This window comes from Miscanthus floridulus, chromosome 6 (assembly GCF_019320115.1).
Source record: "Miscanthus floridulus cultivar M001 chromosome 6, ASM1932011v1, whole genome shotgun sequence".
NCBI classification, from domain to species: Eukaryota; Viridiplantae; Streptophyta; class Magnoliopsida; order Poales; family Poaceae; genus Miscanthus; species Miscanthus floridulus.
In genome coordinates this window covers 50,122,407-50,138,470 of record NC_089585.1, presented here as the reverse complement: position 1 = coordinate 50,138,470, position 16,064 = coordinate 50,122,407, and the positions used below count along the sequence as shown (strand labels likewise).

General features: G+C 43.6%; 1 long non-coding RNA gene across 1 annotated transcript; it reads left to right on the top strand.

The window, feature by feature from the left end:
- Positions 1-866: 866 nt before the first annotated feature.
- On the top strand, positions 867-2,934 carry LOC136458250 (uncharacterized). Its single transcript, XR_010759936.1, has 3 exons — positions 867-1,408; positions 2,049-2,149; positions 2,498-2,934. It is a non-coding gene; the product is annotated as an uncharacterized lncRNA (long non-coding RNA).
- The last annotated feature ends 13,130 nt before the right edge of the window (positions 2,935-16,064 follow it).

The following is a 16,064-nucleotide window of genomic DNA, read 5'->3' as shown; positions in this document are numbered from 1 at the left end:
TAAACTGCAGGTTGGATTGTCCCAATAGGAGCTACTGGTGGCATGGCTGGAAAGGCCCCTGGAGGAGTGGGGAGACCTGATGGAACGCTTGGAAGCCTTGGACTTCGACCTGGGTGATGGCGTCAGCATCAGTTTGTTGTGCTTCATGGCGTGAAGAAAAACTGATCAGAGTGCTCCTCGAGACAGCTGAGTCCTGGTGGAGTGGCTATCTGACTGTATGTGTTCTGTTTACCTTTATTTTTTGTAATGATGCTGTATGGATCAGATTTCCAGTTTTGGGTATAGTCTGTTGAGCCGTTTTTTTGGACCTGATGATGCAATCTTCAACAGTGTCCTGATTAATGAATGATGCACAGGGGAGACACCACTTTAACTCTAAATGGAGAAATTAAGGTTGTCTTTTCCTCGAGAGAAAGAAACTAAGTTTCTAATAGAAATTAAAAACTGTTTGTGAACCTGATTTTGTCTAATGTTATGGAGATAGTTGAAACATGGCTTGGTAATACACATTTTTTTAGAAAAACCAGAGTTGTGTACACAATAGTATAGGAACTATGCTTGCCTATAAAAACATGTACCTTCTCGTAGTAGTTTTAATTTGCATATCGAAAATGTAGCCATAGCGTTAGCACGAACACACTACTGGTCTATCTTCTATATTATACTATAAGGGATTGAAATTATAATACGTGCTCACCTAGGTTTTTGTCCTCCGCTGAAATAATTCAACCATCGTGTATAAAAAATTTTGTACCCAGAATTTTGACATAGTTAAAATCAATGGTTCATAATTCTCTCTCGTACGCTTCAACTCCTAACGGCTTTGGATCATCCCGCAGGCTTCAACGCATCTCCACACCGCACAATGTGCCACGCCCAGCCAAGCGTTCCTGGGTTCGATTCCCATGTCCTCCAATCGATTTTCCAGAAAAAATTCAACACGGAACTTTCTTCGGCGTCCCTCGCCTCGAGAAACCAGTGACGCGATCTACCTCTTCGCCTTCCTCCGTTGCCGCCACGCGGGCGCGGGGGGCGCGCGGTGCTCCCTCCGCTCTGGGCCTACTCCACCTCCACATCCTGTCCTCTCCACACCATGGACGGCCCCACATCAGCCATCAAGAATGGATCTCCCTCTCCTGCGGAGGCGAAGTAACAGCCGGATCCGGCGAAGTACGACCGGATGATGCGAAGGGAGGGGTGGATCCGGCACTTGGTCGCTTGTTTTAACATCCCACGGCGGCTTTTGTCCATGACGGCTTATGTCGATGAGGACTCGAGGCAGTGGGTGCAACGCAGAAGCGAGCATACATCAGCAACCACCGCGACGTCAACGTGCAGGTTAGCGCCGGAGCACAGAGGCTGCTGTCCGCCTGCCAATAGTCCGACGACCTTGAGCTGTTGCTCAAAGGTTCGATTCTCCCCTGCCCTGCTTGTTGGATTAAATTATTTGCTTCTTGTCGTCATCTTCAGTGTTTCTAATGTGGTTGATATGGGCATCTGAGACTTGGTGCTGAGGGTGGTAGGGGATCTCAAAAAATTTCACTACTAGCTGATTACTTTTAGGAGGAATTTCTTGAATCTTACCTGAAAAGGGCATTATCTCTGCAAAGGAAACGAAACATATCATCAATTTCTTTTCTTTCTTTACCGACCCGCAATCCTGTCATTTGCATAGCTGGTTTTCTTGTGTAGTAAACAAGTTAGAAGCTAGAACCTTGTCCAAACCTGCTTGCATATGTTGCTAACGGTCGAGCTCCAGATAATACCTGTCTCAATTACCACTCACTTGGGAAGTTTATTATTTTAGACATAGCTGGAGTGTAAAGGTACATTATTACATATATCCAGTTGCCTTAGATTGAAAATAATAAATCTTAAAGATACATTTAGACTCTGATTTGATAATACGATGCTTGGTATGGAATCCAGTTGTTTGTTTGGTACTTGGAGGGTGCTGATAAATGACAGTAGAAGAATCACAGAATAAGATATTGAAGGTGCAGCCAGCAGTTGTTTGGTCAACCTAACCTTGGTTCTCAATTTTGCAGGGCCACATAAATAGATAAGAAATGGAAGCTTTGGCTCTGTCAGCACCATGCAGGATTGTGCTACGAGCAAGGCACATGAAAATGAGTAACAGATTGCCAAGGTCTGTTCACCGGAACCCATTCATGCCTGGCCATTTTGAAAATTCATTTGCATCTCAGCAGCCTGTTCACCGACAGAGACATAGAATTATTGAACTGTTGGTAGAAGAATCAATATTGTTTTTGGTTACATTGTTGCAGAATTGCAAAGTAGTACATTCGACTTGCTGTTATGCTAATCTGAGCCAGTTCAACTTGCTGTTTGGTGATTATGGCATAAAAATTAGAATTTTGACTCTCATGATAGCAAATGGGAAATGAACAGTTCAACTTACTGTCTGCTAATTATGGCATAAAAATTAGAATTTTGCCTCATGATAACAAGTGGGAAATTTCTGGATAAACTGCAGGTTGGATTGTCCCAATCGGACCTACTGGTGGCATAGCTAGAAAGGCCCCTGGAGGAGTGGGGTGACCTGATGGAACGCTTGGAGCCTTGGACTTCGACCTGGGTGATGGCGTCAATATCAGTTTGATGTGCTTCATGTAGTGAAGAAAAACTGATTAGAGTGCTGCTCGAGACAGCGAGTCCTAATGGAGTGGCTATCTGACCGTATGTGTTCTGTTTACCTTTATTTTTTTTGTAACTAGTCCATCCAAGTATTAGGTACTGTTTAATAATTCCTTCGATCCAAATTATAAGATATTTTGGCTTTCCTAAATATATTTTTTCTTACTGTGTACCTGGACAATACATCTAAGTGTATAACAAAAGTTATGTATTTAGAAAACTCAAGATGTCTTATAATTTGTAACAGAGGGAGTATATCTGATTAATAAAGAACTGCTTGTATTAAATTGTATGTTTTCTCTTTGTTTATTTTCTAACATAATATACATAGTAGATACTCAGTAGCCTTATCTAGTCATCATAAACTTATTAACTACTATTTTTTCAAGGAACTAATCTATATATTTTTTATCCATATTCATATTTTTCCTTTGCATGACACCTCTATATATTTTAAATATGCAATTACTTTGAAACCTTATCATTAATCATGGTGGCTCTTGTTGCATCATGTATCTTATGAAGCCATGAATCTAAATTTTGATTTTTCAAATTTTATTCTTATCAACTGCTATGGATTTTTTAATCTCCTCAAGTTAAGTTGAAACTCTTGTTCTTATTGTATCTTTCATTACTCTCCTTCTTGCACTTTTTAAAATAAGGATTTTAGGCCATAGAGTATGTTCTTAAGTACTGCAATAACATAAGCCATTATTTGAAACATCTACCTTATCACTTAAGATAAGTCATAGAGCTTGAAATATGATCTCAAACAGGGGTATTGCTGTCGGTGTTTTGAGTTGCCACAGACTAGTAAATTTCTAATATTGTGCGTCTGGCTCAGATGGATGTGCTAAGATGACATGAGGTTTATACTCATTCGGGCAGAATGTCCCTACGTCTAGGTCGTTGCTGCTGCTCGTGTTACTAGCACGAAAAGTTCGTAGTAGGGGTTACAAACGGTCGAGAGAGGGACATGTCCCAAGTCTCTGATGAGAGGAGCGAATGGGTGCCGAGAGCTCGGTCGCTTCCCAGCTGTGTGCTTGTTTGCTTCTGACCGGTTCGGGGTTCGATGGGTTCTAGTCCGAATCGATGCAGTGTGTTGCGATGCCCCTTATGGGACGCCCTGCTTTCTCTTTTATAGGCCAAGGGAAAGTACGGGTTACAATGGAGAGAAAAGAGGAGAATGAGAAGGAGAAAAAGTCCTCCAGGATCGTTGGGTCCTTCTTTTCCTTCATGTGGGTCCCGCTGATCCTATGGACGTCAATAGGGATAGCTCCACATCAGCGGCCTTGTCCGTCACTGGCGCCATGCGCAGACAGTCGTCTCCCGATCGTGGCGCTCCACTCCATCCTGGCGGACGTCGTGGTGAACTGACGCGCCTGTCAGTCCTCGTACGAGGGTTAGGCAGAACAACACCGGTACGCCAGATGTTGTTCCTTATGTGAATCCCTAGGTATGGCCCGTCACGGCCACAGGTTATATTGGGGCATGCTGGTCACCTCCCTAGTGTCAAAGCTTTGACCTAGGCCCATTCGCTTGGACCTGGAGTGGTTAGCGGCGGTATGGGTCTTCATCGGGCGAGACGAATCACCCGGGCTCGGGGTCGATCGAGGCGGAGTCCCCCCCGGAGGCTGGGCAAGGTGGAGCCAGCCCTAAGAGATCGGGCGAGGCGGAGCCCACGGCCTCGATGTCGGATGAAGCGGATCCTGCCCTCAAAGGTCGGGCGAGACAGAGCCTGTGGCCTCGGTTTTGGTAGAGGCAGACCCCGTCCTTAGAGGTCGGGCGAGGCAGAGCTAGCCCTTAGAGTTTGGGCGAGGCAGGAGCCCGTGGCCTCGGTGTCGAGTGAGGCGGAGCTCGCCCTCACAGGTCAGGGCGAGGCGGAGCCCACGGCCTCAGTGTTAGACGAGACGAAGCTCGCCCTCAGAGGTCGGGCGAGGTAGAGCCAGCCCTCAGAGGTCGAGTGAGGCGGAGCCCGTGGTCTCGGTGTCGGGCGAGGCGGAGCCAGCCCTCAGAGGTCGGGCGAGGCAGAGCCCGCAGCCTCGGTGTCGGGCGAGGCGGAGCCCGTCCCCAAAGGATCAGGCGAGGCGGAGCTTGCGCACCTGGGGGTCAGTTGGAGCTGTAGTCGCGCTCTTGACTGCTCGAATGAATCAATGTTGATGGTTTTTAGCTTCTCTCTTTGGATACCATAGTATTGGTCCCCAACAATTGCTAACTCCAAAAGAATTTTAATACTTATACCTTATAATGATTGACATTTTACTCTAGAGTATTCTTAAAGGGCCAGAGAAATATAGCCACTCGTGGTCTCTACTTATCAAGATGATTGTAATTTCCTATCAAGGAATTATATTTGAAGTTATGGTTATACTATCAAAATGGACATGTTAAACATTTTAGTTAAAATACATAAATATGTCTAAAGTAATAGTCTAGATAAATTATAGTTATGGTTATATGGTTTTAAATAATTTGTTAGTATCATTAGTATATGAGTTGTTAAGAAAATATTTTTTATGTGATGAAACTAGAACATATATATTTTTATTGCTCAGTGCATGTTACCACGCACATATATTGACTTTAATCAAATCCTGCTATATTAATATTGATAGAGGTGGGTAACGTAGAAACATATATATATTGCTTTACACAATAGCAGAAGTAGATAATTATTTAGAAAATAGAATAGATCCAATAGCTATTATTATTATCAATGGTGATTAGGTTATACCTAATTAATGGTAAGATGTTTATGGTTTTATGAGAATTTCTAGTATCAATCTTTTGTTTTCCTATCAAGTCTTATGATGATTAACATGCAGGCTCCAGTGGGACTTGTCGTTAGATTTCTAGTATTTATCTTTTTCTCTAGTGTAATATATATTTAGTCAAAATCTAGTCTTAAAATATATAAACTCTTGATACAACCTTTTTGTGAAATTGTAAATCTATAGTTTATCTTTTAACTACTAATCAAGTTGTTGCAATTTTTCGCAAGCTAATTAGCAATTCTAGTATTCTTGATCTTTTATTCAATTTTTTTATTAAAAAGAGTCTAGGTCCTAGTACTATTGTTTTCCACATACGTTGAAACTTGGCTTGCATCCCGGACACTAAACATGTTGAATTTGTTATATCATAGGATAAATTGTGTGTAGTATTATTTATGTATCACAGTGTATAAAATTAAATTAATAATATTGATATGACACAATGTTTTAGTAAAAACATATAAACTTATTTAGAATAATAATTTATGAAATTTATTATGAAGGAGTATAAATATAAAGTGTTATTGCGACGTGGTCTGTTAAGTGAACATTTTTTCATGTTTCATAAGTTATTAAAATAATTATTTAACCTAATGTATACATGTTTATTTGATATACATGGTGGAATTATAGCATCATAATTATTTTATTTCATGATTATAGAAATATGTGAATTAGAAATATATATATATGTATCGTACTTCATGATATTGATTTATTTTTTAATAATATATAATACTATTTGTGTGTAGATTTCAGAGATTTTTGTTTATTCTTTATAATGACTAAGGTACCTACAAATATAATGAAATATGTTATATTATCTTTCATAGTGACATATATGGATATGTTAAATGCAAACTTAAAATTATTACTTTCCATTATCTTTCATAATGATAAAGGTAGATAATTTATAAAATCATTAGGAGTTATTTTAAACTACCTTTCATAGTGGCATATGTGGGTAATTTAGATACAAAGTTTGAGGATTAAATTATCTTTCATAATGACAAAGTTAGGTAATTTAGACGTAATGTTAGGGGGTTATTTTAAATTATGTTTCATAATGGCCAAGGTGGGTAATTTAGATGCAAATTTAGAGGGTTATTTTGAATTATCTTTTGTAATGTCAGTGGTGGGTAATTTACATGCAAAATTAGGGGGTTACTTTATCTATTTTTCATAATGATAGTGGTGGGTAATTTTTCAATAAACTATGGATCCAATGTCCATTATCGGTGATGATGATTATAGTCTACTAAATCAAAGGTCAGATATTTCTGATTATTGTGAGAATTTTTAGGATTTATCTTTTTTCCTAGCGCGTCTGGTGAGAATGATTGTGGTGCTCCGTTGGAGCCTCTAATTAGTAATAGTAAGATAAGATGGTGTCGTAGGGATTAGATTTCCAGTTTTTGGGTATAGTCTGAGGCCTAGATCTTTCACGCTGTTGAGCTTTTTTTTGGACCGATTGATGTAATCTTCAACATTGTCCTGATTAATGAATGATGCACTGGGGAGACATTCACTTTAACTCTAAGGCTGCGTTCGGTTGGTACAAAAATCAGCCGGATTTCACTGTTCACAGCTGAATTCTACTGTTCACACTCTCACAAATTCCTCCAGATTCATCCACGTTCCTTCAAATTTCTCCAAGCGAGCAGGGCCTAAATGGAGAAATTAAGGTTGTCTTTTCCTCGAGGGAAAGAAATTAAGTTTCTAATAGAAATTAAGAACTATTTGTGAACCTGATTTTGTCTAATGTTATGAAGATAGTTTAAACATGGCTTGGTAATGCACAATTTTTTTTAGAAAAACAGAGTTGTGTATGCAATAGTATAGGAACTATGCTTGACTATAGAAACATATACCTTCTCATAGTAGCGGTAGCGTTAGTACGGGTACACTACTAGTATTGTAAAAGCATCAGATAGCTGAGTGGATGATGAATCTGCATGTGTTCGTGAATAGTACGGAAGTATGAAGATACGTACATGAGAGGTAAACATGTGCACTAGGTGAATTTACTGTAGAATCCTTGCATGCTGAATAGGAGGCGTGACTTGGTTTCCTTAGAAAGTGAAGGACGTGCAGCAGCTGCTTGCATCCGCGTTACCGCGTCGTATAGCAACAGGTGTCTCGCCCGGTGGGTTAGGACAGCAAGGGAACAGCGACGCTGCAGCAGTTATCAACCGCTGATGGCTAATCATAAACTTGAAGCAACGAGGGCAGAGCAAGTATAGTTGCAGATTAAAAATAATAGCAAAGACGTCATACTCATACGAAGAGGCTCACCAACTCCGACGACGTTGACTCCGGATAAACTCCGTTCGAATAGCGATGACGTTGGTGTAGCTCCAGATTGAGGTGGGACGGTAACGCATGCATCAGATGAAAAACAATCTACAACTTTGTAGCTCCAGATTGTAGTATTTAAAAAGATCTACAACTATGTAGATGAATACTTTTCCAATTGAAATTATTGAGGGCTTAAGAATTATGTTTTATGATTAATGATTTTAAAATTCATATTTTTCTAAATTTCTTAAATGACCTCAGACGAAAAATGATTAAAACCTGAAGGACCGAAAACGGCGACCAGAGGGGGGTGAATGGGAGCCTCAAATTTCTTTCGAAATCTTCGACCACTGTTCCAACATCAATCCCCAAAAAGCATACACGAAAGACTTAATGACCACGACCCTAGAGAAGGGTGGATGCTCCCTCAGAACACAGCGGGTCACCACAGAGCAAACAGAACACAGATCGAAGCACAAACGAGCAAACTCCCAAAAGAAAACAGCACTGCTCCTGCAAATATCGGACACGTCCGGTATTATATCGGACACGTCCGGTATTTTTGGACACGTCCGGTATGACCTCAGATACGTCCGGTATTTTCAGCAGCAAGCTGACCAAAAGAGAAAAATCCAAAACCCCGTCAAATGATGTCCAAAAATCATGAAATTTTAACCATACCTCTTTAGACACCAAGGGAAGGTCTCCACCAAATTTCAGCTCAAAACTCCAAAGTGAGAAATATCGGACACGTCCTAGATCATATCGGACACGTCCGGTATGAATGAAGCAGTTTCTCGGGAAAAATCAAATCAAGCCATAACTTGATCAAATCAACTCCAAATGACTTGAAATTTTGCACAAGGGTTCACAAGCGAGTAGAAAGGCAACCTCTAAAGGATCATGGACCCGAAACAAACTCTAACTCCGTGAATCGAAGGAATTGAAGAATCCCCAAAAAATAGGTCAAGAACTTAAATTGCCCAGATCTGCGATCTCGTGAGGAATTAGTGGATTTCCTTCGGTGGAAAGCTTCTACTCATGTCATTGATCGATCCAAGGCAACAAGAATGAACCAAAACCATCCCAAAATGAAGAAACGAGAGGGAAAACAAGAGGGGACAAAAGGAGCTCGTGAAGAACACCAAAATCACATCAAGAACACAACTAAATCATGAATCTCGGAGGGCATACGGTGGTTACGACCACCGATTCCTTCAAAACCAAGTCATAATTTGAGTTGTGGACCTCTCTCATACATGGAAGCAAACTAGAGGAAGAAACCCTAAAGGAAAAATGAAAACTGGAGGAGGTAAGGGAGATGGGGGCTCCCTCATCCTATTTAACAGGGTTATTACACATTCCCAGTTTTGCCCCTAGATACAAATGAGTTGAACCGCTAAGCCCAAGGGCGTTGTTGTCCAACCCAGTGTAATCTTGATCCGACGGCCACCGCGCCTTCTCATCGGTAGCTTCGCCTCGACGCGAACTCCCCGATGCCAGCCACGTGCCGTCCGTCCCTCCTCAGAACCTCCGCCCGGGTTTTGAGGCCCAAACCCGTAAATCGTCCATCCGATGGTTTTGAGGTCCAAACCATCAAACCGTCCGCGAGTAGCGTACTCCATACGCATCCCCCGGCATCCGACGCGTGTCACCTGCCATCCTCGACCGGCCGGCCCGCCAAGTCCTCCTGAGCCTCGCTCGACTTACGCGTCCGCCGTCTTGACCCGGTCAACACCGTCACTCCATGTCTTCTTGCACTTGTCGATGTCCCAAGTGTCAGCCACCGCGGCTAGTCACCCAGCCTCTGGGTCCCTCGGTCCAAGCCTCACGTCCATCCTTTCACCGCTCCCGGTCTGTCGGCACGGCACGTCCTCCTTGACCTTCACCTCGCCGTCGACCACCGAATCCGAGCTCCACACCTGCACAACACAAGCCAAAAGACATGTCGCACACATAGCTTTCACCATAGGTAGGGTTAGTCACCACTCAACCTACTTCGTGGATCATATTGACAATCACTCATCACTAAAACGAACACACAAGGGTACTTGTCAACCTTGTGTTCGCAATCTCCCCCTTGATGAGTGCATTGTCAACACCAATACACGAACAGCTTGAGCAAAAGAAAAAGAAGAAGAGAAAAGAAAGAACTCACCCAAATGACCAAAAGCCAAAGAAAAGCCAAGAACCGGGTCATTTGAAAATGAGCAAAACTTGGTCCCCAAAGACATGGGCAACGGCTCGACGCAACCAAGTAAAACAAAACTAGCCCTCAAGAAGAGGCAACGGGCTCAACACCACTAGCAAAGCTCGAAAAGCCGAAAAACTGCTAGACCCTCTAGAAGAGGCAAAGGCTCAACACATCTAGCAAAACACCTCAAATGCAAAACTGCTAGACCCTCCAGAAGAGGCAAAGGCTCAACACATCTAGCAAAACACCTTAAATGCAAAACTGCTAGACCCTCCAGAAGAGGCAAAGGCTCAACACATCTAGCAAAACACCTCAAATGCAACTCCCCCTGAACAAGTGCAATCTCTCTCAAATGAATGCATATCGCTCAACTTTAGGTGACATTGTGAGTGTGGAAACTTCTCCCCCTTGTTGACATATGCACTTATCAAGCTAGAGCCCAAGAATTGCATCTCCCCCTCAAATCATGCTATGAATGCAGAAATGCACGAATGCAGAAGCTTCAAGATTATAGTAAGTAGATTGAAAAGTGGCTCTAGTTGATGCTGTCATGTATATATAGCAACACATACAAGTGCTAGCAAATGCTCAAAGTGACCAAATGAGACGAAATATGGCATTTAAGCAATTTTGATCAAGTTTGAGCAATTTTAAAAGAGGGTTCACCACCAAAGGAGCACATAGCAAAAATAGACAGGAGATCGACCTTGTGCTACACATGTATGCAAAGTGAACTACCCCAAACAAAGTTCACACATCATGTCATGAGACAAACTTGTGGTTTGATCAAATTTTAGACACCAATTGAAATTTATCGGAGTTATGCAGCTTATTACCAAAGTTTGTCAGACAAGTGTGTGCGGGAGGTTATCTGTGCCATCAAAACCTGACTTAGCGACCATGTCAAGCCTATGCCAAAGGCAATCAGAAGCTTAAGACAATGATCTCGGTATCCATTACAGAGCTCAAGTTCACCAATGAGTGCAATTTGGAGCTGTCTCGATACTCTGACATAGGATAGTATAGACCCATCCCGATCTTTTCAAATCACTTAGTTTGATTTTCAAGTTTTTGCACAAATTCAAGTTTCTCAAGCAAGTGTGTAACTCAAGGTATGAGCCGTAGCAACTAAGCATATATATGAAGCAAGAAAAAGATCTCGACACATTCTACACATGCTAGTGCCACAAGTAGTGGTGAACACATTTGATGTTTCAATAAGTTTTAATCAAGTTCACAGTTTGGAAAACAAGCTTAGATCATAACATGTATCAATTGATCAAAAGGAGCCTAAGCCAAAAGCACATCATTGTATATCCATAACATCCCCAACAAGAGCATAGTGTCAATCTAGCTACTATAAGGATGAAGCTCAGGATGCAATATGATACATGATGATATGATATGCAAGAATGATATAAAAACATAAACAAAGGCTAAACTACAAAGAAAAGCAAAACTAGAATACAACAACCAAAGTTCCCCTCCTCTAAAAAGGGAAACAAACTCCAAGCTCCCCTCGCAAGCGAGCAAACTGGGCTTGGTCAAGTGGTTTGGTGAAGATATCTGCGAGCTGGTTTTGGGTATCAATGTGGTGCAGATCGATATCACCTTTCTCATAGTGGTCACGCAAGAAGTGAAAGCGAACTTCTATGTGCTTTGTCTTTGAGTGAAGGACTGGGTTTTTGGCTACACTTATGGCACTGGTGCTGTCACAAAACAAAGGCACTCAGCCTAAACTCTAACCCAAAGTCTCTTAGAGTAGCTATCATCCAAAGCAACTAGGAACAACAAGCAGCAGCAGCAACATACTTAGCTTCTATGGTGGATTGGGCGACGCTAGACTGCTTGCGAGAAGACCAAGACACAAGAGAAGATCCAAGAAACTGACAAGTCCCCGAAGTGGACTTCCTCTCAACACGACAACCAGCATAATCCGCATCAGAATACCCACAAAGAGAAAGAGAGGAGGAGGCTGAAAACCAAAGACCAAACTTGGGTGTGAAACGAAGGTACCTGAGGATCTGCTTGATGGCTTGACGATGAGATGCGCGCAGCGAAGACTGAAAGCGCGCGCACAAGCAGACTGCGAACTGGATGTCCGGTCTCGTCGCCGTTAGGTACAGCAGGGACCCGATCATGCTTCGGTATTCCTTCTGGTCCATGGCTTCTCCCTTCTTGTCCTCATCCAGGGCCGTCGTGGTTGACATGGGCGTTGAAAGAGGCTTGGCCTCACCCATATCAAATTTCTTAAGTACATCCTTGGTGTACTTGCCTTGGTGCACGAACATCCCCTCACGAGTTTGCTTGATTTGCAGCCCGAGGAAGAAAGTCAATTCACCCATCATGCTCATCTCAAATTCCCTGCTCATAGTATCTGAAAACTTGGCAACAAGAGCATGAGAAGAGCCACCAAAGATTATATCATCCACGTATATCTGAACCAAAAGGATATCTGTGCCTTGCTTGAGGAGGAACAAAGTCTTATCTACGGAACCCATCCTAAAACCCTTATCAAGCAAGAAAGCTTTTAAATGCTCATACCAGGCTCTCAGAGCTTGTTTCAAACCATATAAGGCTTTGTGGAGTTTAAAAACATGGTTGGGGTACTTTGGATTTTCAAAGCCAGGGGGTTGCCTCACATAAACCTCTTCCTCTATGTACCCATTCAAGAAGGCACTCTTTACATCCATCTGATACAGCTTGAACCCTTTCGAAGCTGCAAATGCTAAAAGAATCCTAATGGCTTCTAGACGGGCAACAGGAGCAAAGGTTTCTTCATAGTCTATTCCCTCTTTTTGGCAAAAACCCTGAGCCACTAATCTCGCCTTGTTTCTCACCACCACCCCATCCTCACTCTGCTTGTTCTTGTAAACCCACTTTATACCTATGGGGTGGCACTCTAGTGGAGGTGGAACTAAAACCCACACTTGGTTCCGCTCAAAGTTCTCTAACTCCTCGTGCATAGCATTAACCCAATCAGCATTAGATAGTGCGTGTCCAATATCTCGAGGCTCAAAAGAAGCTACGAAAGCAGAATGAGCGAAGTGGGAAATATGATAGGACTTGGAACGCGTTACCCTTTCGTCGATGTCACCGATCATGGTCTGAGGAGGATGGCGTTGCTGGATATGTCGAGGTGCACCCAAAGACGAAGTCACCTCCCCCTCATCCACAGCTAGGGGCCTCCTCAGTCGATTGAGGAAGCGGCTCGCACGGACCCCATGAAGTAGAGGTGGAGGGCTCAGGGCCATGAGCCGAAGTGGTCGAAGCTGGCTCAATCAGGGGCAGCCGGTTGAGATGGCTTGGGATCATCCCAATCGACGTCATCGTCATCCTCAACGAAAATGCTGTCACCCATCTCTTCATCACCTACACAGTTCAAAGACCTGAAATAGAAGAGGGCATGGTTTTCGTCGAAGGTGACTTCACAAGTCTCCACGACACAGTTAGTCTCAAGATTAAGCACACGGTACGTATGTGAATGAGAAGCGTAACCGAGAAATATATCGTCCAAAGATCTAGATTCAAACTTGTCAAGATTACCTTGCTCAAGAATGAAGCACCTGCAACCGAAGACTCGAAAATGACTCACCTTGGGTGGACGCCCAAACCGCAACTCGTATGATGTCTTCTTTAAGAAAGCACGAAGAAAAATGCAGTTTGAAACATGGCAGGCGGTGTTGATGGCTTTGGCCCAGTAATGCCTAGGAGTCCTATGCTCATCGAGCATCGTCCTGGCCATTTCAACCAAAGTCCAATTTTTGCGCTCAACAACACCATTCTGCTGAGGGACATAGGGCGAAGAAAACTGATGTTCAAGACCCAAGGAAGCACAAAAGGTGTCAAACTGAGAGTTTTTGAACTCAGTGCCATTATCACTGCGGATAGCTCGTATGGCATTCTTTGGTAACTCAGTTTGCAACCTCAAGATCAAGTCACGAGCATGAGAAAATGCTTCGTCCTTGCCCTCCATGAAAAACACCCAAGAATAACGAGAAAAATCATCCACGATCACAAGAACGTACCACTTCCCTCCCTCTAACCGAACCCGAGCTGGACCAACAGTGTCCATATGGAGTAGCTCACCGGGTCTCGTGGTCATGACCTGAGTCACTGGAGGATGGGAAGCAGCCACCATCTTTCCGTGGCGACAGGGATGGCATACCAGATCCTTCTCAAACTTAAGTTTGGGCAATCCTCGGATCATGTCAAGAGAACTCAACCTCACTAGGAGATCGAAGCTCAAGTGACCAAGTCTCCTATGCCACTTCCACAAATCAGAAGAAGATCCGGCAACCAAACAGCGAGAAGAACCGAAAGACTGAGAGAAATCAGCTCTGAAAACTCGGCCAAAAGGAACGATCTGACAAACTAGATGTCCCTGAGAATCGAGCACACGAGAAAGTCCAGTCTTAAAGCGCACCTCAAACCCATCTTGAAGGAGTTGCGAAACAAAGAGCAAATTGAAATGCAGGCTTGAACCAAAGCAACGTCCTTCAAGATAAACGACTCATTGACCCGAATTGTCCCACGAGACAGCACCTTACCTTTGCTATTGTCCCCAAATGTGATGTACTCCTTGTATTGCATGGGGTTGAGGCTGGAGAACCATTTGGAACTTCCGGTCATGTGGCGCGAACTAGCCGAAATCAACAAGCCACGTGTTCTCCAGGCCTCCGCTCTGCATCAATAGAAAGACAGGGGATGAGCAAATGGCACAACACTAGGGGTTAGTGAAATGAGGAGAATACCAGTGTTGAGTCATTTGCCCTAGGAAAAATGTTAGGAAAAACACCATACATGCCATGTCCCATTGGAGAGAAGCGATCACCACGTGGGGGAAAATGTGGTCCGCTAGGAGTGTGGGACTGAAAGCCACCGTCGCGAGGTCCAGAGTCATATAGATCATGACTTGGGCCACGCCGGGCACGACCACCACGTGGTCTCACCACCTGAGGCCTAGCACCTTGAGGCATTGCACCTCTAGGCCTAACACTGTGCCTCTGAACAGGCGGTACATGTACGCCATGGGGAGGATGGTACATGTTCCGGTTGTTCAACTCGTACTCGCACCGCTCATCTCTCTTCCTCCTAAAGCAAAACTCAGCCAAATGACCATCTCTATGGCAATAGTCACAGTGGTACCTCACCTCTCTCTTGGATGGTGGTTGACTCACTCTCTTATGGATGTGGTTCACTCTTGAGGCTTTTTGGCTTTAGGAAGGGGTGCACTAGAGATGTTGGGTAGAGTATCGAGTGAGTTCCGAAAGTGGTTTGGTTTGGGAACCCAAACTTGCTTGGATGGTGGAGCTTTTGGTGGTTCTTCAAACACACCATCTTTGATCATAGGCTTGGTAGACTCTGGTGGAGGGATCTTGATCAATTTGGGAGTGTTGGTGGGTTTCTCACTTGGGTTCAAACCACTATGTTCACCAACCTTGCCATAGACATGCTCACCCTTCCCACCTATAGCAAAGCCTACTCCCGATGAGTCAGTTCCCCGCCTGAACTGGCTCACCATCATGCCCAACTGAGGCTCACTGCACGACACCCAGCTCAAGATGGACCAAAGTTGTGTGTTTTCTTCCTCGGTTCCCATCTTGTCGTGCCTGCAGGACTCAAGCTCCAACACCAAAGCTTCACATCGAACACATGTAGTGGTGGTGCTATCTGAGTTGGCCTTCTCAAACTCAGCAAGTTTGGCAACCTTCTCTACCAACTCATATTGCAAGCCTAAGCAGGACTTGCATGCACCGAGCAACCCAGAACGAGACTTCAGCTCATCACATTCATCAAGCAAAACAACATACTTGGATTGCAAGTCAGAGAGGTTAGACATGTGTATAGCGCACTCATCGCACTCCTCCTCCTCTGACACCACTACACCACTCTTGGCAAGCTCCAACTCCTTCAAAGCAACCTCTAGCTGGTCCTTAAACTCTTTTCTCTCGCGGGCAGCACGCTTAAGCAACTTATCTTGACTCATCAATGTATCATTCATAGTATCAAGCTCAAGCATAAGTGAGTCAAGTGTGGGCGGTACCTCATTTTCGTCATCGTCGACGTCGACATCCTTTTTGAGCTTTGCTCCACCGTCAACCGCCATAGTGCAAAACCCACCACGGTTTGCACCGGCA